The sequence below is a fragment of the Coccinella septempunctata genome, chromosome 1 (assembly GCF_907165205.1).
Source record: "Coccinella septempunctata chromosome 1, icCocSept1.1, whole genome shotgun sequence".
Lineage (NCBI taxonomy): Eukaryota > Metazoa > Arthropoda > Insecta > Coleoptera > Coccinellidae > Coccinella > Coccinella septempunctata.
The window spans coordinates 99,652-127,382 of NC_058189.1; the positions used below are offsets into that span (position 1 = coordinate 99,652).

The 27,731-nt window shown below is 35.7% G+C and overlaps 1 protein-coding gene across 1 annotated transcript in view; it reads right to left on the minus strand.

Moving 5' to 3' along the window:
- LOC123322806 overlaps positions 1-27,318 on the minus strand; it is a 97,880-nt gene extending 70,562 nt beyond the window's left edge. Inside the window, exon 1 of the mRNA XM_044910826.1 lies at positions 27,293-27,318. The gene's annotated coding sequence lies outside the window, so the exon portion shown is untranslated. The remainder of the gene's footprint in view (positions 1-27,292) is intronic.
- Between the last annotated feature and the right edge of the window lie 413 nt (positions 27,319-27,731).

The following is a 27,731-nucleotide window of genomic DNA, read 5'->3' on the forward strand; positions in this document are numbered from 1 at the left end:
TCGCCTAACTGAAAAATTTCCCGTTCTGGAGTGTGCTTCCTTCATTGGAAATTCAGAACTCGTAAGTTATGGCTGCAACACTTGCAATCTGCAACGGAACGATGTTATTGAAAAAGGCTTCCTCTGGATTGTGGCAATCGCAATATTCAATAAGTTTACTGCTCTGTCCAAAAATGTAGGGCGTTCTCGAAAATGAGGACTCTTCTTGAGATTATGTAAGTGTAACAATTTCTTCTGAGGTCAGATATTTCACAAAAGTGATGACTAATATACAGAGTGTCCGAACTATAACAAGCCAAGTCTTCTTGAAACGTTTTCCCCCACTGTGAAAGTATTAAACTTAAAACTAATATGATTTATTTAACCACGCTATCACAATAGCATCTTCAGGTGAATAAAGGTAAACTGAAATATTGCAATATTTGGTACGAGTTTCGGTCTTTTGCCATAAAAATAATATTATTATAAAAGAAGGAGAAACAATTTGAAAGTGTTAATTTCATGGAGAATATACATACATGATTGAATCGAAACTAAATCTGCGACTAAGAAACTGCGTTGTGTCAAAAAACACGTACTCTCCTCTGTATTTTTGGAACCGTGATTATTTCTATAATCCACATGAAACATAAAAGTTACTGAAAAAAATTTTTGGTATTTTTCGAATAACTCGAACATAGGCGAGGATATAGCGAAATATTTGAAACAGTCCTTTTTCAGAAAAGCTCTGTAACTCGAGAACGAAACAAGATATCTATGATTCAAGATTCATGTAACCTTCATTGGTTTTTTCGTCGTTTCGGATCCGATAAACGTTGAAAGTGTTACCTATTTATTAACTCATTTATAGCGGCATTTCGAATCATAAATTCTCGTTAGTTTTTCGACAGGATATGTGCTCCGCCTAACTGAAAATTTACCCCTGCTCCAGAGCTGTGCTTTCTTCATTGGAAATTCAGAACTCGTAAATCACGGCTGCAACACATGCAATCTGCAACGAAACGATGTTATTGAAAAAGTCCTCCGGATTTCAGCTCTCACAGGATTCAATATATATATATATTCCTTTCGTTGAGTGATTCGGAAAATGAACAATTCCGGAAATTGTTTCCGAGTCTGTTGAACTTTCTGGCTCGTATTGTTATGATTTTCGTCTTCGCGAGAGTTGAGAATTATTTCTGTCTCTTCATGGTGAATTGATATATTTCTTGGGCATCCCGGAAATCTATATCAAGTCTCAAAAACGATACTGGGCATCTTTAACAATTATAAAAAGACTTGATAGGTCTAAAATACATATCACCTAAATATTTCGACCAGCGATTCGCGCTAATGAACTCAAAATTTTGAGTGTAGCAAACAGCATCAGTATTTCATGTGGATGAACGGCTTAAAACGCAGTTCAGGCGGAAAATTAAAATTCAATTACAGATCCGTGTGTGCCGAATTGTAAAAATTCTTTGCACTGGTTCCCATTTGAAATATCAAAATTGATTCCCTTCCCACAATGGGGTGAAAATTTCTATTTCTAGGGATGATAAAACATCAAAGAATAAGTGGCTTTCATATAATGAACTTATACTTATGTTTAGATATAAGGAATCAAATAATAACTACATATATGTAGCTCATCCGTGGGACGCTTGGAGGTTGGTTGCCTCAATCGTCCTTTTGTTCTATCATTCTTCTCAACACTTTCGTCTGCTTCTTTCTTTGCCGAATGAGATTTTATTACATCTCTCAATGCCAAATCGAAATTAGCTCTTGCATTTCTCGCCAACCAATTCCTATTGAAATCAGTTTTATACCTATTAGGAATCCCCGGCTATCAAACTGCTATCACTCGATATCCAATATACGACACTTGTGAAACAACTTCGAGAGCACCAGAAAAGTTTTGCAATTTCAACTCCTTATTACTCCAACTGCCTGATAACAGTCTGAAATTGTTCGGTTCGACTCAAACGGGGTAAGAAACACAGCGATATTTATTTATTTCTATCGGTTTTCACAAGAGATATAGATAGATGATTACTTACTCGTAAATATAGAAAAATGAAGTCACGAACGGCACTGATAGAGACTTTAGTCCGTGTAGGTTTTTTGTCCACCAAAAGATAGAAAAGTGTGAATGAGAATCTTGTTTATTTTCTGAAAAATTAAATTGTTCATCCCATTGAAATACGAATTTCTGTAGAGAGATAAATTAGAACCTTCTTCTTCAAGACGCATAACGCAGCTTGTAGAGGTTTTTCCACTTGAAGAGGGGACTATGGAATACCTTCTCTGTCATTATCCAATGTTCGAAAAGTTATGAAATGAGTATTAGCGCAGTTCAAAAAAAAAGCTGTTGCTGAGCCTGGATCAGATTCATGAGGGAGACTTCGTGGCAAGGTACACAATGAATGGCCAATTTGAGACTCAGTGGAGAGAGGAATTTTATCGTCACCTTTCCACAGATTCAGATCCTTCTCCATTAACTTTACGCTTCAACTACCATCCAATTGGTGACAATTTGCGCCCAGTTTGAGTAGTGACATTTTGAACCGAATACCTACCTGAAAAAGTATTCATTCCCAGAATCTTTCGACCTTCCAAGAAACATATTTCCGTGGAAAACGGATGATCCATCAACGGAATCATCGGTACTCAAGTTGACTACAAACTTATTTGGAACAGTCGAATGCCTGATGCCGCCACATTCAACGTTCGACCCCTCCTTTGGCTAATCGCGCTTCCTTTGTCGCAAATAGATACCTATATCTCAACCGAGACTTTATCGCGGCAAAAAATTGCGTTCGGTTCAATTCCTACAGCGGTTTTTCCCCTCTGCTCAGGAAGGGAACATTACGGCCCTCCATTGTTCAGACTGAATGCTTAGATTTTTTACCGCCTCAAGAATTTATTATCTTCGAATTTCATCTCAGCTGAGACATTCAAAAATTTTTTTATAAACAATGTGGAAGCACCATCAAGGGAAAGGCAACATTGATCTTATCAGTTTTATGATTCCGAATGAGGGTTCTTTCGTAAATTCAGCTCTTTTTATTGATAACATACAGTTTTTTTTTCAGAATTATCATGTTCAATATGGTACTGAAGTAACAAAAATTGTATGAAAAAATATCTTCACATCGGTAGGTATATACATATAAAATCCCTTGTGAGGATTGTTCCAAAAAACATATTGGTCAAACCTAAAGAATTCTTAATAGTCGTTTAACTTCCCATAGAAGTTACCGTAAAAGGAGCATCAATTCCTGTGCACTTTCAGAATAATCAGAACATGTTTATCGAGAAGACCATCGAATGGACTATAAATGCATCAAAAATTTTAGATTTCTGGAATAATAAGACTAAAAGAATTTTCTTGTAAATGGTACATATAAATTCAAATAATGAATCCATGAATAAAAAGACAGATTTAAATGTTCTCAGTAAAATATATGAACTAAAACAAAAAGTTGAATTTTTTGTGTGGAAACAGTTGTTTAAAGTGTTTTAGAAAGAATCGCCATTTTTTCCCGTTTCAGAAATATATCATACATCGCCCTCAGTCTTTCTAAGATATTTTAAACTACTGTTTTCATATGAAAAAACACATCTTTAGGTTATAGCTCAGCAAATAATCATAGTACAACACTGTATTTCTATCAAAAAAGGGTCTGTATAATATTTTCATTTCAACATCCTAACGCAAACAGAATCGGAGATAATGACCAAAGTTTAAATTTCAATTTGTGTCTATAACGCGAAAACTTAAAAGAAGATAAAAGAATGCAGTTGATGGCATTATTAGTTTGTCGAAAAAAAAAAACGACCGCAATGTGTCGTGCATTTTCTCTATCTCGTTGGGTTGAAAAAGTTGTAGTTCAGGTATCACCAATTTTGCCCACCCTGTATGATGATGAAGTGCTTAAGATTTTTCAGAAGTTTCAACAATATTATGCATTTCCTCTTTGTGTTGCAGGGCAATTCTGTGATATAATAATAAAGAATTCATACATTTTCACATATTATACACGTATGTATGAAAACTCTGGCGGTTTATTATACTTAAGTTCCCATGATGTTCCTGGCGAGTATATCGCAGCTGAAATGAAGAAATTCATTTCACCATCCATAATTTCCTGTGTGAAACTAACAATTTACGGTTTCACGAAGACCATAAAATAGTTCCCCACTTTGGTCATATAACTATCGTTAACTTCGTGGGCGAAAATATATCGGCGGTTTAAAATGGTCCCCTTCTCAAATCCGGTAGTAATCGTCTCTTTGTTGACGATCGTAAATGCGTCCATCAACTTAACCAGAGATTCGATCCACGGCCCAAACGACACTTTGTTCAGCGACAATGTTGTAGTATCTCGTAGAGGCATTAGATTTTTTCCTAATATTTAAGGACCAGTAATGTGAGCCTGCGGGATCTTTGCCATACTGGGGGTTTATATAGCCGTTATAAAGCAGAAATTGTTCGAAAAGCATTTCGCAAAATGGGGTGTGTTGGATTTTTATATTCGTAGGTATTGGCGTTTTATGATATTCCAGGTCGTGATTTCTCCCCAGAGTTCGAAATCCTGAATTGCTGGTGTTTCAGCGTTGATCCTAGGGGCGCACTGTATATAGCGACAAGGATATCTTCGATGACGACTTGAAAAGGGTCGTGTAAATTTTAACTCCGCCGCCAGTTCTAAGTATGAACCATTTGATATTTCCATTGGAGCGAAATGATACAAAATCCACATTTGCTCCCCATCGTGTGGAGGCGATAAAAAGAAAGGTTTAACACTGTACCGCGAGCACAGGGTATCTATCCCAAATTGCTTGATTTTGGCTGTTTTTGTTACTTCTAGGTTAGATAGGAAAAAACGTTGATCCTGGAATCGATTTTCGTGAAAAGTTCATGAATTTAAACCTTTCAAGATATCTTAATTTGTCTTGAAGATATAAGCAAATTTTGATATTTTGAAATGCCTTTATAGCCGTGTGAAAATAAAGGCCGATGAAGAAACTCCCACTCAATCTAACGCTTTCATTATAACGTCTGTCACTACAAGCGCACTCAATTTATTTGAAAATCGCTGAACGGTAACGTTTGATACTTATCACCAAACGTTAGCATCTAAAATACGTTCGAGGTGAAGGAACATTCGTTTTCACTGCTCAAACGAGAAAACTCTTTTCAAAGCGACTTAACAGCATACATAATACACTCAGCTGCCCCACATAATGATATCGGAAATCTCTCCATTCCAAATTGAAGGAGACAGCTCAAGGCACTTCGGGTAGCTGGAACTGAAAGCTGAAAATAAATAAACCGCCTTTAATGAGAATGATGTTATAAAACTCTCGAGAATCTTGTTAATTCCGGGAAGCGGCGAGACGGGGGAGGGAAAATGTTTGCGGTGAGAACATTGACAATTTCATCTGAAAACAGGTGACGATGTTTTCGGGCAGAAAGCCCGCTTCGATGCCAAACAAGAAGATTGCCTTTTTCGATGCTATGAGATGGAAAAACGGCTGAAACGTTGAACGAGGCAAGGAGGAGGAAATGCGGAAACCCAATAGCGGATCCGAGGCGTATTCTGAAATTCAGTTATCGCGGCTAGGGCGAAGAAGATTCGATTAAGACTTGGATAAATATGTGTCGCCATAGATTCATGCCTTCCAGTCGGAATGATTCGATGACGAAAATAAAGTGGGACACAAAGGATCGTCCTTCTTGACAGGTTTCTTTCAGTTCCATATCAACCCGAATGCACTCTTTCTGAAACCTGTTAGCTGATCAATCTTCATTCGGAGGAGAACTTCTTCTGATGAGGATTTTACACGTTCATATCTAACCTCTTAAGATTTTAAGTCGGAAAAGTGTATCGAAAAGTTTATGAATTTAATTAATGCATAAAAATCGTTTCACTTACCTTTGTAATTTTTTAGATTCTGTTTCATGGTTGCTAATTAGCTGAAATTGGGCCATTCTATATTCTTCTGACAGGGACACAGTGTTTAAGAGGGATGTGGAAGTATATTGCCGAATTCCCTGTTATAAAGCTACTATATCTTCTTCTGAATGTGAGGCTCTATAGTCTATAGTCTCTATTTCTTTGTGTTGTTGTAATCATTTTTTCCACGAGTTATGGACAAAATAGCTCTTATAATGGGTGTTTTAACACCTTTTTCTCGAATAATCACGTGCTTAAAGGAAATTAAATATAAAATTCCAAAGTGACATTTCTAAAGTTCGAAAATAAATTCGCTTTTAGTTTCCTTAAGTTGCAAACTGGTGGAGGCTCCGGTCTTTTTTCCTGCTAACTTTTTTTCCTCTGAACATCTTGGATAAGTTATTCGATCGAACATTCGACAAAATTGTATTATCATCGGATCCATGTTCAAATTTTCCAGTTAATCAGACTTTTTAAAATTGGTGAAAATTATAGGTAGGTACATACAGGTCAAGTAAAATCATGTTGATAAAAAATGTGATTTTATTTTCTTCGAATGAGCATGAACGATTTTTTGATGGAAACATCCTAACACCAACAGGTAATTGAAGTTGAGTAATTCTTTCCTCAGATTTATTTTCATCGACTAATAGGTATGAAATTAAAATGTATTGACCTTCTGTTCGAATTTTCAGCTTTTTGAAGTAATATCGAAAACATCCTTTTTCTGATGAACTTTAAATTCCGTGAAATTTCTTCCTTTTGTCTTTTTCTATATCAAATTCGAATATAGGATCCATTTTCGTTTTTTTTTCGACGAGGAATCATTTGCTCAAATGAAAATAATGATGATTAGAACTATGATTTTTCCAATATTCACAGTTATCCTAGAGGATATAATATTTTCAATGGGATATTTTTAATTGTCTTTAGATACGGTCCACTCTTTACTTCTAAAAGTTTTTCGAAATGCACAACTCCGTTGTGGACAATCAATTGAAGTCTGAGAGAATATTGATATAAATCATCTTCCTTTTTTTCAACACAGAAACAGAAGTAATTCAATAAAATGAAGTACCAAGAATATGAATTAGGAAGATGAAGTTCAAGTTCCCAAGAAAATCACTTTAACCAACCTGCCGAAAGTTCTTCATCTCGACAATAAGAAACTCCAAACTCGTCGTTCCCTTGTGGGCGTTAATAGTTTCTTCTCAACTTTGTATTCTATCTAGAAGTTACCCTCAGCTATAGGATGTTTTCATTTATTCCTTTAAGGGAATATATTTTAATATTATGTAGTCAAATGAGACTCAACTGAAACGATTCACCAAAATTATTATTTCGATAGGTATTCAAAAATGAAAAATATCAGTAAAATCGGAAAAATTCGGTACTTTGGCTGAATTCAACTCTGTTCAAAAGATCCACTGATATGTAGTGTCACAGATTTAGCGGATTGTGTTTTTACAGAGTGGCAAAGCTCATTTTGAAAACTTAATTTAGCGATATCTTTTCATCCTGGCTGAATCCGAGAAAATGGTAAAAGTATTTTTTTCGACCTTAAGAATCCGTTCTTAAAATATATGTAGGAAACAAAGACTGATCCTGTATAGTTTTAGAAAAACTGGGAAAAACCTCCTAACTTCGCGTCAGTGCAGTTTTCATAAGCGCACCCTATATAAAATCTCTATCAGTATAACGAACTTGGCGCGCAATTTGAACCTTCCGCTATTATCGGAACACCCTTTATATATCCCCTTTCGCTTCGACTAATCAAAGAACCATCCGCCAATTTGCACCCAGCCGGAGGGACAGCAGCACAGCTTTCAGCATAGGCCGCGACGCCGCAATCGAGCGCAGGCGGCGGAGAACTAAGGGAGCCGAAAAATAAAGTGGGACCACCGCATGGGGCTCGGGACAGATACCGACCCATCGGGTCGAATAGAGAGATATCCGGAATACCCCCCGTTTGTTGGCTGCCGCCATCAACCACGGCCGGCGTTCCTCGCGGGAGCGGAACGGACCCGCTGATGCCGGCCGGATCGGAATTAGCTTAGCGAACGTTAATGGGGAGTTGTTTTGGGCAGATCGCGGCGTTCTCTGACTCGGATGATTCGTGCGTTTTTATAATTACGTTCGGTCCTTTCGTTCACCGGATTTCGGCGGCTGGATCTGACGAAAGGGACCTTTTATCTCGGATCTGGTTCGGCTTATGTACAGGGTGAGTTTCATTCCTGCAGATCTCTTTTCGGTTCATCATTTCTACGTTGATTAATTAGTGATTAACTTTGTGTAGCGTATACTGTCCAATTTTTTTGGTTCATTATTGAAAATAGAACCTTTGGGACTTGTTTTCAGACGTAGATGTCATTAGTATCGACTAAATTTATGACAATCGAAAAAGTTTTTTCAGTAATCAATTCTGAATTGCAGGTCTATAACTCGGAATCAATCAACTGTTTCTTAGAAGACTCAAAGTGTCCTCTAGAAAGCGTTAATATGATGCTAATGCATTTTGTCATATAAGTATGTGATATATTTCAATAAGAGACCTTAAAATTGTTTTGAATGCATGGAGACTTTAAAAAGCCTACAAAGTTCATTTCAATTGCCTTGTTTTGAATTTGCACATACCCTGGGCTTCAAATGTCGCTAACAGTAGTTAGCGATTAAATAAATTTAAAAATATGATGAGGAACTAAATTTGGTACTGAGTGAGAAAAAGAACACAAACATGAAAAAAAAGTAATAAGTTTTACTTTTGATTATTTTCTTAGCTATTTTTCAAGTAATTTTATAGTAAAAATTGTTCAAATCTTTCAGTAAATATGTGTGTTTCCATTTCGATAAATGAATATTTGAACTGAGGATTATCTGGAATATTTACCATACCAACTACTCTTGAATACAAGAGCAAACTTTTCTTTTCAGTTAACACACAATAAAAAGTGCAAATCGTGCAATATACACATAACATTGGCGAATTTATTGCTTTCAAGCTGAAAATATACATTTTATTAAAATGAATAAATGCCCAAGGTTTTAAACAAGATTCTCATTGGTGATGTGATTTCCAAAGGTCAAAAAAAAATATCCTAATCAAGTTTCCTTTGATGGTTATCAACTCTGTATTATTCTAATTCTGTTTCAATCATTGACGTATTAACAAATAGGTATGTTTTTTTTCAGGTTTGAATGGAAAGCAAACATAAAGAATATGCTGGTGAGTGAAAATTTCTATTCTATTTTTGTAAAAGATTGACCAGTAGGCCAGAAGTTCCCACCAATGCTTTCCGAGGTTTATCATCAAAGGGAGTTGGTGTATAAAAACCTAAAAAACCGACCAAATAATTCAAATTTCCCAAGAGTCAGCTGTTTCTGGCAGGCTTAAAATATGTTTTGAGAAGGGCTTTCGTCCTTAACTGAATGCCTTTTGTCAACAACTTGATGTATTACTACTAAATATTATTGATGAAGTGAAGACGTTTTGCTTTCAAACAATAGTTAATCAATTCTTGAAGTTATTTCGACAGAGAAAAAAATCGTACATTTACTTCGACGGTGATTAGATTCTTCGTGTAACGTTACACAACTTCACAATCCAGAAGTTTTCCCAGAATAAACTAACCTTATACAAGTTGATTGTTGAATTATTCATCAGGCAAAAAAGATAATAACTGAATTGGGGGGTATCTTCACATCAGCGAACATATATTTTCGGCGGCTGAATAAATTCGCATCCTTACCTCAATGGGACATGAATTTGGAAAGTTCTGTTATAACTTGCTAACTCCGCTGTTGAATTTCCTTTGTGAGTTTGACCGTCATTTACGTGGTCCAAGAAGTTGCAGATATCCCAGGAACATGTTCCAGCAGGACAGTTGCACCCCGATATTGGATCCGATGAAGTCCTATACATATTTATGAGTTTAAACTTGAGTTGATTTTGATGCGGGAACAGAATCAGCAGGTCGTTTCAGGACCATATTGAGAGGGATGACCAGTTGCTGAATGCAGAATTGAAGGGACAGATCCTATTTATTATGCAAAAGAAGGCGGCTAAAACTTTTTTCGATTCTGGCAGCTTCCGTTGAATTACAATGAATTTATCCGAAAGTTTTGTTCAGGTACGAAGAAAACTAGGACTTTGAAAACGATCAGAGAAAACTAGAACGTGAAGCAGTGAGAATGCGTGAATAAAATTCGTTCGTAAGGCGAATAAAATGAAGTTATCCACTACAAGAGCGTTTCCAGTGGGGGGGGGGACATGGCCCCCTTTTTGAAAACTTGAGAAAAACAAAAACATTAATTACATTATATTTCAGACATGAAACTATCATCACAAAAATATTATTCTCGAATAACGAGAAATGATTTTATTTCCCTCTTCCAATAAGAATAAGTCACAGCATACTATTCAAGTGTGAAACACTTTTAGGAGTATGTGAAAATCATGTAATTTTATTCTTTTTTTAATTTCATTTGATTAGTTTTTGAATTATGTTCCGAAATATTTTCATTGCAAGATTAAAAATTTTTTTTCTCAAATAATAACCTATTTCACACATCCCTGCATTTGTATGCATCTAATTCTTGTTCGCGACGTGAAATGAGACTGAAAAACCATGAATTCCTATCCGTTGATGCCTGAAATGTCCCACTGTAATTCCCCACTCCAGCACCTCACGTTTTCTAGTAGTTGCTACAGCTTTTAATTTTCTGCAATTTCTCGGAATGCTGCTCGTGACCTGAATATTTAACTCATTCATAAATTCACTCACCGTTTATTCAAGCGAAGTGAAACTTCTCTTAGATTTTTCATGAATGACGTGAAATAAATTCTTGGGAAAAGAAAAAACGACTAAGTGGAGTCCCGCCTATAAAAGTACCTACAGATAGATGAACAATGTGCGGAATGAGAGCCCTTTTTATATTATGTATTATTTTTTGATAACCGGTGATCAGTATCTTTCCAGTACTGATTTTTTTCATGAATGAAAATTTTTATTATTTTTAAATAAGGGTCATGAGTCATATAGTCATATATGACATGCCCCCTCACTGGAACCCTCCTTGAGATGGTAACATTTCACTTCGACTAATATCCAAACTAAAAAACAAACCACTGACTTTCATGGAACTGTTTATGAACCACATTCCCGCTATTAATGTACCGAAAAACACTCTTGGAAACTTTCCAGCGGTGGAGAATCGGTTGTTGGCGTAAATTTTCAGTATAGGAAAATGGAGCTTTTAATGATTCTCGGGCACTTTCAAGAGTTCATTATAAACTTTTCCCCAAGGAAGGACCGAATGAATTGATGCATTGTTTCGAAAGTTATCGAATGCCCTAGTGCTCATAAGGAAAAAAATCGGAATGCCTGATTATCAATTCAATCTGATGAATAATGAAAGGGAAATTCATAACTGGTCCATTCATTTTATGCCCCATCCATTCAATCCAGCCTCCCGATTCAGTTGGTTCCTTCAGTTCGGAAGTGGAACACGAGGAACTTTCGGGATTGAAATAGGTGGGATTATTTCGTCGAAAGAATTGAAACACAAAAATATAAAGTAAATAAAGAAGTAATGAGTTATGTGCGTCACTTTTTACTCAAGCTGTAGGAATAGCTTCTCATCATATTGAAAAGTAATTGGCAGAATCACGTGGATCTGAAGAGGCATTCTTCATCCCTTGACATGAAGAGTTGAACATTTTGATGAATTTGGTTATGATTATCGTTTCTCAAAAATTTTTAACTTTCTGCATTCTTAATTTTTCAGTTCACTTAAATTTTACGAATCAGTTATTTTAGACGTGGAATTTCCGAATTTCCGAACCCAATTCTACATCCGAAAGCATCAACAATGCTTATTATCAATCCGAAAGTTTCAACCGAACCGAAAAAATAAAAAAGGGGATATAACTGATTGAAAATTGTGAGGAAAAATCCGTAAAATATTCATTCATCCTCTCATCTCCTTCGCGAAGATTCTATAAATGATTCTACTTATCAGTTTCTCCTTGTGCTGTTTTCAGGTTGAAAGAAAGCTTCTCACATAAAGTGTATAAAAACAGCACCTTCTCCTATACGATCGTTACCTCAGTAGAAAACTTCAAAAACCGGGAAGCTTTCCGGTTGTGTATTTTATTCACGAACAATTTTGTTCACTGCGTTTATCCGTATGCATGGGTCATTCGACATCAAGTATGAGCTGGCGGTCTCGAATTCGAGAAACCACTCTGCCTGATGGGGCTCCAGAAAAGGTTCCGGAAAGAATTTGCCCAACGACTCGTTGCTTGTTTTGTATCCTCGCAGAAAGGAAGTGGATCGAAAGATTTCTGTCTGTTGCGTCGTTTTTTCTCTTCATCGTCAATAATAACTTCTTATTGGTGGATAGCAGGCCGAGCTATTTGCAGCGGACACGCAACCAGAGAAATATCTAACTTGGATATTGAGATTCTGAGCTGCCATTCTCGGGATAAAGGAATAATAAATTGCACGATAACACGAAGGGAGGAACTGGGAGCTTTCAATTTACCCCCGCATCCCCGTTCCTCTTAAAAGTTTTGAGTATTGAAACACAAATTCGTCGAGAAGTTAATGGAACTTTCTTGATAGCCGAATTGGGTCTGTGAGGTGTAAGAGCACGAATTCATTGAATTCGAGCTGTACCTACGCAATGTTTCATGTTGGAGAGTTCCTTTGGATTCATCATTTCCAATACTAATAAGTCTTTGGATTCGAGCACAAAAAAAATTATGACCTGAAATCTACATAGTTTCGGGAACATTCTGTGAATAGCTGAATATTCTACATAAAAGTCCTGTCAGATGCTACTCGAGTATTATCAAAAGATCATCGAGATACCTATAATAAATTTGCTCCTGATGACCGTGATGCAGCATGCCTATTTCGAACTGTTACCTATTAATTATTCACTAGAGGGCCCATATTGCACGCACTATAATCCATATGTAGATATGTAGATTATCTTAATTTTCACACAAATCCCACTTAAATTTAATTATTTTGATAATGCCTTCCTTACATACCATAGGTAAACCTCTGTGCTTGCAGTGTATCATTTATTGAATATTTATTCGTAAGATCCCAAGATTCAGTGAAAAAAACAAAAGGGGGGCTCATATTGGGACCACTTCCTCTATCTCACTACTACATTTTTGGAACATCAATATGGAGCAGTAATCCGATGGCCACAGAAGTAATTCAAAATTATTAAAATAAATCAAACAAAGAAACATCAAACAAAGCTTGACAAAAATTAATCATAAAATTAACAGAAAGATGTGGTACCATTATCACCTTATATTGCAAGATCGTGGCATTTTGTGTTCTGATTTTTTTGACTGAAGCCAAAATCTAACCAGTTTTAAACTTTATCAATTAGACAAAGGTCGTTTTGTCTAGGAAGAACTAGTTTTAACTAATATTCAGTTTTAAGCAGCAGTAAATTCTAGTTTCAACAAAAACATTTAGTGAAAACTAGTTTCAACTAAAGAAAGAGCGTACTAAGAACAGGTTACAACAGTATACAAATAAAATTGGGTCAGGTTAGTCACAAGCTTGATAAGAAAATTCAAATTTTCATAAATTTTGTTTGGAGAGGCTTGATATAGACTGTGTATTGAAATCTACATTTATGTTCTGAAGAGGAAAGAATTACTGAGATTTAGATTCCTAAGAAATGTCCTCGTTATATCAAGAAGCTGGGGAGTTTCTATAATTGAAAGCTCTAATCAGGATTCCGATTGAATTGTAATAATAACCACGTACTTTTGCTAGATATTCCTCTCATCTTCCTAATAAGGAAATACAACCCTGACCACAACCAGTCGTTTTGTTACAGCCAACAAATCTGCATTTCATCTTCAGGTCCCTGGGAAACGCAATTAATTTTTCGTCATTTATAACAACCTTCCCCAGGATCAGGACCAGCATTGCAGGCTGTGGTTCTGACACTGTGTTGTGTAGGATAGAATCCGCTTTTCTCGTTGACGGCTAATTGACATATCTCGAATCGTAGGCCAGTTAATTATTTTTTTACCGCATGACTTCACAATAATGAACACATTTTCAATAGGCAACGTTTCCGGCATGTCACACTGCCTGAAAAACAACAGCCGAATGCGTTATTGCCGAAATCCTGCGCTAAACGGATTCCGCTGGAATTTTTATTGCATTCATGAGATACCATTACGATCTGCTGTTCAATTTGGAAAAGGGCTGTTTGTGATTTGTTTCTGGGTATCGGTAGTTCGGAACGATGGTCAGGATGTAGGATTTCTTTTCCCTGTTTTCAATCGTGTCTGAACCACAATCGGTTAGTTTTTTTTTTTAATGAAAATATTTTTGCTGATGAAAATTTTTCTACTCAATGAATGAGCAACTGCGTAAGTCTTTGACTTCTATATATATTTCAACCGATGATTCCTTTTTTTCCCCTGTCATCTGTTTTCAATTCGGCCTAGATGAAAACATCCATTTTAAGGCGAAATAGGAGATCAGAAGTTTGTTAAGTTTCTAGAAAAGCAATTCATGTTCACCAAATTTAATAATTTGGCTGCCAGTAGGCGAAGATAATGATTCTGCATTTCTTCCATACCCCTAACATCGTTACATGGATATCTAGACAATATTGAAAAAATATTTGGCATTGAAGCTTCTTCGATAAGTCTCCTCTACCCATCTGGGAAAAAACACAAAATATTACCATGTTCGCATCGTGATGGGGTCGTGAACGATGCACAGCAAACCCATAGCTAACACCCGGTCATAAAAAAAGACACAACCAATCTCTAGCACTCACAGGAAAAAAATAAGCAATATTTTCTGAAGAAAACCGTTGTTTGGGTCCCTACCATTAACCGAAAGGGAAAGGAATGGAGTGGAAATTCATAAAGTGGGAATAACGAGAAGTTCTTCCGGGTCGGACAAGCAATCATCCCCAAGGAAATATTTTATTACGTTTCATATGTGTATCTTTCTTCAGGCCTTCCGGACGTAATTTATTTAAAAAGTTGATAGTTGGGAGAATATATCGGTATTATTTTCCGTGCTGACCGTGAGGAATAGTAGATGAATGGGAAGGATAATCCTATCAGTGCCAGGGGATAGGGGCAAAGCCCGGGCACTGTTTCACTGAAGTTGATCTATCTGCCGGAATCTAGGTAGGCCTTCGGAATACCGATCAGTATCTTTGCGCTCGAAGAATATTTTGGTCCGAAGAAAAAGCAGATATCAACCCTTTGTTTTCGTTTCCTTAATCTTATCTTCCGCTTAACAAGTACCTAGCTGTCCAAATTTTATATTGATCCATCCAAAGAGGTTTCGTATTATCTAGCTAAATTAATATGGGATCCTGGTTTCTAGTCCTACACGGAGAAGTACTTTTTCAGAATTCAAAAATTTGAAATGTAAACTAGTGACGAAAAATTCAAGCAAATATTTTCAAGAATGGGTTTTGTTGAGAAGAATACTCAGCAGCCAGAGAAAACATCTCGCACTACCAATATGTGATGTGAAAAAATACTTTAGTAAGGTGTATATTTTTTTCTAGGTCCAGCAACAATTTTCTTTATATGGAACTATTGAAGTTATATCCTTAGGAATTAAAGATATGGCATATGTATGAAAAACTGAGAAATTATATGAATGAGTGACGTATAATTTGCAGTTTTCTGAATGAAAGAAATGAATGAATAAACACCAGTACATAATCGCAATTACAACAAAATCTTTTTCCATAAAACAATAACGAGATTATATATTATTTCTGGAAATTTTTGCCACAATATTGTTGTTTTTACTACTTGTCAGCCATTGTTAGCCAGCATAAATGTCCGCTCTGTGTGCCAGTATTTCCAAATTTGTTTATATAATAGTAGGCAATGTTGATAAACAAATTCAATAAATAGGTTGTCATCATCTTTTCTTGCCAAATTACAGTTTTGGCGGAAACATGAAGTTGACAGGTAGTCCGAATAAATTCCTCAAGAAAATTAAATCACTTTCACGCTGATGACAACCTCGAATTGAATAATTCAATTTGTTTTATAATTTCCTTGAATGAACCCCTACAATATAATATAATTACTCAGAAAGTTAATCAATCTGTACATGAAATGAAATGATGAACTAGCATGGCACCAGCAGAACCAGACAACGTGCAAAAAGAAGTCTGAGCCACGTGACATAATACCGAAAATCCCAGTGGCAAGATTCCTTATCTAACTGGTATGAATCGCCAGAAATGGACCATGTTGGCAAACTTAAAAGTTTATATATTTATGTTTATATTCTATAGATGAAGTAGCATCGATAAACTAAGTTTAAATTGTACAACCTCATTAACGAAATCGAGTGCCAAGATAAATATATATATTATAAACAATTTTTCCAACACAGTTGAAATATACCAGGGAAAATCATCATCTAAATAATCCATATTATTCTGAACGAATAGATATTCGAATTAAATTCAAGTTATCCCCAATCATTAACCAGAGGATCAAAGTGGAAGATGGGAATAAATTGGTGTATGTTGCTGAAACCATAAACCCGTAAATCCCATCAAAATCTGCAGAGCGAGGGGTACTTTCAAATTGTAAATCAGTCATCAACTTGCAGTTGGCTAATTCACCCAATTAGGATGTTATTAATAATGTCATAGAATATTCGGAATTTGGGGTAGAGGGTCATAGAAATTGTGTCAATGCGTTTGCTGCTTCCATAATAGCATCCGAGAGCAATGAAACGTTGATGGCATTAGTTGGTTGTGCAATTTCTGCGACTGTGGTGAACGTTTAATTTCGATCTCAGCCAAGCTTTAAGCTGTTTGTCAGAATGATTTTACGATTAAATAGTGGTCATAGAGGAGATGCAGATATTTGTACTACAATCCGGTAGTTTCGTCATCATCCTAGGAGTTTTCCATAAAACATATAGGTATATATATTCCTAGAATCAATAAATTCCAAGACAGAAACTAGCTGGTGGTTGGGGTGCTAATGTAAACTATCCTTCGAACGGCAGCCATTTGAATATAACCTACTAGATTTGGGGAATGTGAAATTTTCACTCACTTTCCTCCATCAGTTTCGGCTGAAATTGAAAATAATTATTTCCAACGAATTCTTATATTATAGAGATTGTGTCTCATGTTTTTGATTTTATTTGCCACCAACTGGAATCAGTATCAATTTCTGATAGCCCATGTTGTTTTTACGTTATTATTGATAATTTTCCTATCTGGAAAACCCCAGAACTCTTGTTAACGTACCAAAATACGAATCTTACTGAAACTACTGAAACTCGTATTTTCAGCAACCGTTATACCAACACCGACTGTAATTATACGAATTGAGCCAGCTATTTCGTAATTTAATCAGACACTTCACTGGGTTCCAATGTAACCTGAACTGCAGGAGTTCATAGAACTGTTAGTTGACGTGAGTGTGAAAACATATGTGATAATGCACAATAGCATTTAAACATGCGATACGTAAATCCACGTTGAAGTGAAAGACCATATTGAATAATTAAATTGAGAGGAAAATTATTTCAGTGCAAATTCTACCAACTAGAACTCAACAAACAGACTGGGGAAACTTATGTAAAATATATAGGGTATACAGAATCTACAAAAACACGTGGAGAGATTAGTTTAGACTAATTACCGACAACTAACTCTAACCTGATGCAAAGCTGAACCATTCAACTATTTTTTTTCATGAATAATCCAAAAGTTGCATCTTTATAAACAGCATCAACAACAAACAACCCAAAATGCATATTTTTACCAACAACTGTATCTATAAAAAGAATAATTTTATTTATTTCATCCCGAGTTGAAAGAAATTCCTTCATGACCTTCTCAAACCCAAGTGAACGTTTTCTTTCCTTTCCATTTTCATCCTAGACAACTGAGAAAAACAGAAAAGTTCAATAGAAAGGATAATGGCAATAAAAAGCATACATTTGTTATCGGGAGGATTCAAGAATTTCCTTCGTGATTTTGATACTGAAACTTCGAAAACCTTATGTTAGAAAGTACCTGCTATAATTTTCCACTAAAACCCTTCTGCAGAAAATGCGGATTTTTAACGAGGAAAGAGAACTACCTACTCACATAATACCTTGCTACTGGAATCCAAAGCGGAAAATGTTCGAAGCATCAAATCATACCGAATATATCCTACTTGAAGCCATCTGAGCCACAGTAATTCATTTGAACGAAATCTTGGAGTGCATGTATGGATAGTTCTAACTCGGGAGTTGAGATAAACCTCAATAAGCTCAAGAAATTGGGCACCAAAGTACATCGTTGCGCACTGGATTCTCCAGTAATCCGACCATACAAACTGATGCGTCATGAAACAATCTTTCTCATCTTTACAATTCGTGAGAAAAAGAGTTACGATTCGATAAAAAGTCGCATTTTTTAAAAATTCATTTACACCTGCATTGATTCTGTATCTATGCTTTTCAAGTAAAAAATAAACCTTCAATCAACTGAAAACGCATTTGCGATATGGAAGTAAGTAAGTAAGTAGAGGTAGAAGAGAACTTGATATAGAGAAAATCATATATCGGGCACCTCTCTTCAATAAAAATGAAATTGGGATTAGATCTGTAAATGTATTGAGAAATCCATATGGATCACCTCCCTTTTAATATCAAACTTTCTCAACAACATTTCTCTCCGATGCTTTTGGCAGACGTTTACGAATATTAATTCTCTATCAATTTTTTTTCCACTCAGCCTACTATCTTATTTATTGACTTACTCTAATGCCCTTTCGAGTTCGTCGTGTGGGAAATGATTGCCATAAATAATTTTCAATTCAATTTTGGAGCTTTAAAAATACCTCCAATTGCAAATGAACACGTTGAATAGCAATCGTTGCAAATTGGTGAATGTGCTGGTTCTAACCAGCAACTAAAGAAAATAGGTAGTACTTGTGCCATCGTTTTCATTCAGAATTTTTTTCCTTTTGACAATCAGTATGCTGGTCCTCCATCAGAGTAACATGCTCAATGCAAGGTAAATTCAAATAAGTAATTGTCTCATTCGCTGATTAGTTGAATTTGGGATTTGGGAGTTACTTGAAAATCCGTCTTCCAATGAAGAATCACATTATTTACATGGACGTATTTTGGTTATCAATTTAACAAAAATGAAAAAGCATATCATCCAATGCGTTGAGATAAAAATAATATGCAGTTGGAAAAACCACCAGCCTGTATATTCTATCGGATAGAGGTCAATTTTTGCATTGAAGCGATACTGCGTGTTGGCTAATTCTCTCTGCGTATACTCCCTGGCGCGTTACTCGCTGGTCCAACCTAATTCGGAGATTTCCACGCACTCCGATTAACAGAGATCTCGATGCGTGCTGGTTACACTCCCGATGGAGTGAAGCCATATCATCCATTATTCACGCTCCGTAAATCCAAAGTCAATAACAACATTAACCGGCTTAAACTTCCAAGTGGTGTAAGATGGCAAACTTTCGCAGAGGCATCTCTGGAAAGTTGTTAATGAATATGACAGTTTTATGCGAGCATACTTTTATTTTACTTTCCAACTCGGCGGAAGACTCCTTGTCGAAAATTTCGTAAACTGGGAGACCGGCTCCGTTTCATTTGTCGGATACATTATCACACAGCCGCCGTGCTTGAAACTGACTTGCTGCTTATCATGCCGATTCAAACTTGGCGAAGTTCGGATTTAATACAGTTCAAATTTGTGTTGATTAAGGCTATGAATATTCTAGAGACTCAGAATGGGATATGAATAATACATAGCTTGTTTCATGTATGACAATTTTTTAATTGGATTATTTTACTCTACGAACAATTATGTTTTTTGTTGGTTTCTCGTTCACTACTGCAATATATCCATATTTTCTGAAAGTTACCTACATCATTAAATCGAGCCTTCAAAAACCTTTAGTATTCCAGTAGGCTACAGAAATTTTGAGGTTACCTAATCTGTGGAAGTAATGCTCAACTTTCTAACGAATCATTCTGTGGTTTTGTTCTAGATCGCACTCAAACCCTGAGAAGAATATCAGTCCATTCAAGAATTAATGACCTCACATAATAGGCATCTTAATATCTGAACACAAAAGTTCACTTATGATTTCTGTATTTCCAATCCTATGATTGTAAGTAAATTATATGAATAACCATGAAAAATATTGAAGAAACTACAGGATCTCATGATATAAATAAAATTGGAAAAATGTAAAGATTTGTAAAACAGGAACTCGAAAATATCGCAGGGTGGGCATTTTTTCGAATAAAAAAATGTATTTTCTCGCCAGATTCCACGAAAATAACGAAACGAATGAACAATGACGAACTGTTCTTGGTATATTCATTCGTATCGATGCCACCTCATCCACTCTGGTGACAAAATGAATTACCTAATCCACTGACGAGATGTGGCTTGTCACAGTGTCATCAACAGATTGAAAGTGGATTAAATCAGTCTATTCGTAGCATTACCTCGCCTCTACATTCATTTTAATCATGTGTAATCGATAATCCCATTCACAGTTTACTGTGAAAACGAATTTTTTGTACATTTTATAATTTAATTGATTGTTACGAATATTCCCAATTCATGAGCTAAATATGCCACTTACGAATAAATAAGAAGTGAAAGTTTCTTCATCTTGCAATGAACATTGTATGAAGGCACAATTCATAGGCGTTTGTTTTAACAAGCCTGAAACTTCTCTTTCAAAAAACGATCAACATCACCTTTATGCTTGATCAAATTGGAAAGTTATTCCGAAGATTTTGCAGATCAAACTGGTAATCCCATGTTTCTCACCATCTACAATGAATATTATGGTTGGATATATTTTTTACCCATTCATCCCATTCCAGTTGTAACAAAGAATATAAAAATAAAAAAGGAGAAGGGATAATATACTAAGGAAAGCTCTGCAACTGTTGATGGTATCATCTCCATTAGATCCATCGAAACAATAATTTTTGGTTGCATAAAGTGAAATCATGATCTATGTATGATAACCTTCGTCTACAGATTCCAAATATTGTCGAATTTATTCCGTTTGGACTGTAGATGACATATTTTTCGAGATTTCAACTCTGGGTTTTCTTATCACCTACCCACTTAGGTAGGAAGGTAGTGAGATTAGCGACTTCGCACGAACAAAACAGGTTTTTTGAAGCTATTCTCCGAACTATTGATCAGAATAGGAAAAACTGAACGGAGCAGATAACCCAAATAAGTTATCGCACGTCATTCTGGAAAAGTAAACGAACAGAACCTATTTCCACAGTAAACCTGACGGACATCGCAGTCCAGAAACGTGGAAAAGCATGAAAAGCGGGAATCTGAGCGATATCTATACCGATCACGTTTTTAAATCTCCTGCTTAATGAGTTCGTGCGATACTTGTCATCGGGGTTGGAAATTGTGACGAGTGTTGGATATGATCTGTGCATAAGCGCTTGGCAAAATACGTTCAGCTTTTCCTATAAAATATATCGAAGTATGTGACAGTTGGTCAGTTCGTATTATCTCCAAAAGAATATGCTAGGATCAGTTGAAAATGGCTTCTTTTCATTTCTCAGTCCGAAACAATATTTGTTTCATTTCATTCTACAGGTTGTCCGCTAATGTAGCTCGCTGAAAATTCATCCTCGTGTTCATTGAGGTTGACTGTCGATAAGTACAGTACTCTGATTATTTTCAATTTTTACCACTTCAACGTTATAGAACCTTATTTCTTAGTGTATGAGAAATGCTATCTATTTTATAGAAGAGAAATATGGAATCTTAGAGTCAAAAGTAGGCTCTAAGTCTTTGCTTCAGCTCCTAGAATATTCTATGGTTATTTCGATTAATCACTGGATTTATAATGGAGAATTCAATCGAGTGATTTTTTTATGGTTAACTGAAGCTCCTTCTTCGAATGATTATATTTTTTTTTTCAGGAACTGGGAGAGCGCAGAGATGGAATGGATCCCATTTCTTGTTACGAGGAGTAAGTTCCAGGCTCTGATTGTCCAAACGCAATTCTTGTCTCATTTAATCAAGAGTTGTGCATGGACATCATGGCTTGAAACAGAACACAACAGTTACATCGTCTGAAATCGTCGATTATTTGATGTGGAAATCTATTATATCTACGTGTAGGTATCTACCTACGTATTTTTACAGGTCTACTTATTATACAATTAATGAAAGCGACAAGAAAGTGGGCTTTTTATCCGTATTTCTTATTTTATTTCAGAGTTGCTCTTTCAGAGTATATACCGCATCCACTACAATTTTCCTGGGAGATACGCGTGTCGAAAACCGATATTCGAAAATTTCGAAAAATATGGAGTTAATTTTTATAAGTCAAAGATATGAATCTTGAATAAATCGAGGTTTTATGTTTTGTACTTTCAATAATGTAGAATGTGGACCTAAGTCTGTAATAGAAATAAATCTCTGTAAGTATGTTATTTCATCTCTATAAATATTGAATTGATAGTTAATGAAGATCCATAAATAAACTCAAAGACACTGAACTACATGATTTTTATTTCAATGAATTTCAGGTGTGAGAGTTCTTTATAATTAAAGTGGGTACTGGAAATGTTCCAAACAGTTCTCACGTCTTTTTTGACAGCTCAAAAACGTTATTGAATAAAATGAAAGGATCATCGTTAATGAGCAGATCCTGCCAAACATTCCTTAGGGTAGCTGTGAGAGCTCTGGCTTCGTCTTGTGGAAAATAACTATGGACTATTTATGAAAATTCAATTCATCCTTAAAAGGCATGATAATTTCTTCTCTATAACGTTGTGTTGATAAAATTCCATCAAATGAAATTTCAGGTGCCACAATTTGCCTCTAAATTCTCAAAATTTTTGAGAATAAAATTGTATAAATTTTCTGGCTTTCGGCTGCTCCACATCCTATTTTCTTGTGAGTTGATATATGCAGAAAGATGAAACCAGGCAATTCCAGAGCATACTTGACGAATTATTGGAAGGCACGTTATTTCCACTTTTGCTTCGTGCTCTGCTCGATAATACCCTCAAGGTGAATGAGGTGCATGCATCTCCAACCTCTCCAACTGTCGAACAAAGCAAGAAAATTAACAAATAGAGTCCGTAGAGAAAGCCGATCAAGTACTTAGACGTGTTGTGCATCAGTCCGAATCATAAGCTCACCGCATCTGACTTGCGGGCGGACAAAACGTTAAACCAACACCGCATTTTCCCACCCGTTCAAATCCATCGGACATCTGAGAACCCGTCGTGAACGAATTTCAGTTAAATTGAGTTTACTCTATCAAGTTTCCTGAGGAATTTCGTCCGAGTCATTCCCATGGCAACTAGGTAAACTATTCTCTTTGTTTTCCACCTCGGCTTGGAAAGCGATGTTACGAAAATTCAACGATATGTTGTACGTTGTTCGCAATCGTGTTCGGAGTCCTTTGGATCGGAAGGAAACTTGAATAGTTCTTCAGTTATAGTGCTTCTTCAGCAAATAATGTTCGGAGGGGAAGAAACTCCATCAAGAACTTCGGACTGATGAAATCCAAGCTCGAACGAAAAGAAATTTCTTATGTACGGTACGAATAAATCTCTCGTGTCGCATCAGGCGAAAAGCTTACGATGTTGTTTCTAATGGATTTAAAATGATGTTATTTATCAAAAACCTTCCACTGTGAATTCAAGAATCCTTTCACGCACTGTAAGCAGTGTTTTAAATATGTACTTGTAATAAAAATACGTAATTATCTGTAATTCAATTAGGTACAGTAATGTGATTTGTACTTGGTATTTCAAATAACTCACTCGTATTATTTCAAATACGGACGGCTTCAAAATACATTTTTACATAAATATTTCAAGCTATCCCATAGAGAGTGAGTCACAAAAAAGCGATCGATAGATTTCGTGAGATAAATGGTTTCTTTGTATACACTGCTCAAAAATTTAAGTGGATATTCTAACTTACTTTTTGCACTTGAATTAAATTTTAATGTGGAAAGGCGTATGTTTGCGAATTACACTAACGAAAAAAATATGGTCCTCATGACACTCAATGGCTTAATTGAAAAGAAACTATTTTCTTGAAGGTGTAAGATATTTTTGTGTGGTTCGTATATGCTATAATGTTCTATTACATTTCATCTGGTGTTGTGCAATATCAGTTATGGTATAGTATAGTTCAATATCTATAGTCAACAACTGATATCCAGATAATGTTCAGACTACTTCAATTGTACCTACATTAAATTTTTATCGTGAAATTATTGGTTCGATACAATTTTTTCGTTAGGGAATATGGAACCGAATCAAATATGGTATAACACTTTCGTGCATGTGAAAACTTCAATGAAAGAAGATGAGAATCTCATTCTCTGGAAATAAATTGAAGAACCAACAGCAAAACGTGGGAAGCGAGTTACTTTCACACTCTCCTGCAACTTGATTTGATTGATGAATTTTCATTAGATCGTCCTTTGGTTAGTTTGGAAGTTCAATAAATTGTTTTGTCCAACAGTGTGGACAAGACAATAACTTATTCCGTGACAGCAATATCGGTTAAAGTGACATGCGGGAACGCAAAATGGTTTTTTCATTGCTTGAGAGATTTATATTCCCCATCGCTTGGATAACAATAATTAAATCCAGAAAGATATAAGGGATGGAATCTTATTGTATCCTTCGGAAATTTATGGAAAATTACTAGGTGCATGACATTTGACCAGTTTCTTTTTATTTCATGATTGATGCAGAAATCAGTAAAGAATTTTCACACACAAGGTACATCTATTTTCGATGTAGAAGAAAATGAGAAACCAATCGGCACCAAATAATTTGATACATCAGGTCTAATGACTTAAGTTATTATCAGAGAAAAACTAACAATGCAGCATATAAAACTTTCAAGTCTTTGACGGAGCTGGTTTCTTTTTAGCTGAGGAAGCTAGAGGTCGTTGATTGCTGTTGGAGCTTTGGAAGTACTAGCTGATACTCCACAATCATGGGCTTAAAGTTTTCGGTTTTGGTGGTGATTCTTGAAGGGATAGGAGATTACTTCAGTATCATTCATGTCATCTACAGTACATATATAGTCTTTATAAATGGTTGTAACATCGCAAAGGATGTCAATTTTAAATTCTATTGATGATATTTAGTCTCAAGCAGCTAAGAGTAATTCGAAGTCAACAATTGCTATGTTACATTCATGAAGACCCTGTTCTAGTGCTAAATTCTCGTTATGAATTTTCATCAATTTTTTTCATATGGCCCTAATCACAAAATCTTTTGAAGAAGTTTTCGTAAACCTTCTGTGATTTTCCTGACAATAAATCAACCACGTTTTCCGAAGTAGCTACCCTAACAGTTTTACGCCATATTTTGGCGAAATTCATTTCAGAAACTTAGGTAAACAACTATGGCAAGATAATCTCATGATTCAAAATAAATACCTAGGCGCCAACATATATTCTTTTCTGCAGAAAAGACAGCATACTCTCTAAATGGACCCCCTAATATGTTAGCGATTGTGACCCACCTTGATCTCAATATTGATCACATTTATTCAAAATAGCCAAGCGGTGATTTCAATTGCCAAATCCTATTTGAATTCCCCCAAGGGACAGTAGGTATTGTAAATAGATCGTGATCGTACTGTGGAAATTCTCTCATCTTCTACAGCCTTAGGTGGTGTAAAACCCATGACAGGCTATTTTGAAGGGGTGTTCGAGGAATATTGAATCAAAGACTAATTTGAGATTGTTTCGTGATATCGCTCAGCTAGATCGAATGAAGTGTCAAATTGTCGGCCTTTATGATCCAGAGACCGTGATGATTTCCTCATTCGAGGATTCGTTGAAGGATGTTGGTCTGATTGCAGGCAGTGTTGAATCTACCGTCTCAGTTTCTGGGAGAATGATGAATTCGAATTGTATTATGAGGATTTCCCAATATAACGTTAATATATTTCAGGGTGTGATCCGAGGGATGATGATATAGAAAAATATTCATATAAATCCACCTACGTTTTACAAGTAGAATGTTACTACATCCATTACATGAATCATTCATATTAAGCAACATTTTGTTTCAAAATTGCTCCTCTAAAATAGTGTATAACTTCTAATGCAGGGGCAATTTCTCATAAACAACAATTTTTTTTTGTTTTTATTGTGGTTCAAATATTGGGAAAGAAAATCGATACAGAATTCCGAGAAAAATTTCTTCAATAACTATCTGCAAAGGTCATTTTATAGCACTGCTTGAGCTTAACCTGCGATTAAGTAGGTAATACAACAACTTTTCAGCTAACTCATAGTGGATAGTACATTTAGTGTTAATTTTCTAAATACATACTGAAACTATGACATTTCGATCGATAAAGCAAATTCCTACTCGGGGCACAAATTGAACTATTAAAATAGTCCTGTTCTCAACTCAATATCTTCACTTCAATTAGCTGCTATAAGCAAGAGAATAATAATCTAATTACCAATAACTGCTCTGTTTTACCACAGGGAATATATCAACATAATTTATATCCCGATGTAATAGGGGGAAGTAGTTTCGTCGAAAGCTTATTAGTTTATTCTCAATATTACCCTTCACGCAGACATATATAGGGAGATGGAGATGTGCATAAATAGGAAACATTTGAAAACTCAGAACAAAACAGTTGGAAATTCGTAGGTTCTCTTCGTTTGGATATACATATCAATAACATTAAATTAGTGGTATACCCAATGGTCAGGTTGAACGGGTTCAGCCAGATTCAGATTCTGAATATTCTCAGCCATCGAAAAAAATTGTTTGCTACACCACTTTTCATTGGAATTTTTACACTTGCTATGAATGTGGGCATTAAACTAAATGAAATTAAATTGCATATACACAAATGACAGAAATGAAATTGAGAATGAACTATTTACCAAACTTGAACGTATGGCATTTTTTGTGTTGTTGTTTTTTATGTATGAACATATGTGATTCTTTATATATAAATACATGCAGACGTTCGGACATTGCTGAAAGCCGACAGAAACTCTGATAATTTACTCTTCGAGTCCCCCCAATTCTGGATTCACGAAGATCGATAGCTCTTAATTCGTGCAATTAGAATCAGGTGGATTGTTCCGATTTCATTACGCTAAACATATTCACTTCGTTGACTTAATCGACGCACAGAGGGGTAAATGACAAGCGTCTAGTCGACCAAAAATATATAACCATTGTTTTGGCGAATGTTAAATGGACTGTAGAATAATATAAGAAAAAAAATGAAATGAAATTTTTACTCACCAAACTAATCCTTTGACTTTGTTAAATCGGCGGTTGGGCTATTGGGTAAAAAAGGAGCGAAGGGCTTCACCAAGCACCCTTTCCTCTATTTTGGTTCTTGTCTTCCACACAAAAACAGAAGACACTAGCGGCACTAACTACTATTGCGGAATACTCTATATTTGGTAGCGGGTGAACTAAAGTTTTGATAAGTATAGCGGGTTTTTCTATTCTAATAAGCGGAGATTTCTATAAAAATTGAGCGGAACTTCAAAACGGGTGAAAACTATAATAATCAAAAATGAAAGGCAGCGATATATCCTCAAATGACAACTATCGATTCAATACTGAATCCATACGCGGACTTGTGAAGACGATTTCAACAGATGTTCTGTTCATGTGAAAAACGCAAAACGCAAAAAAACCCGTAAACAACCATTTTCTGTTGGTTCAATACTGT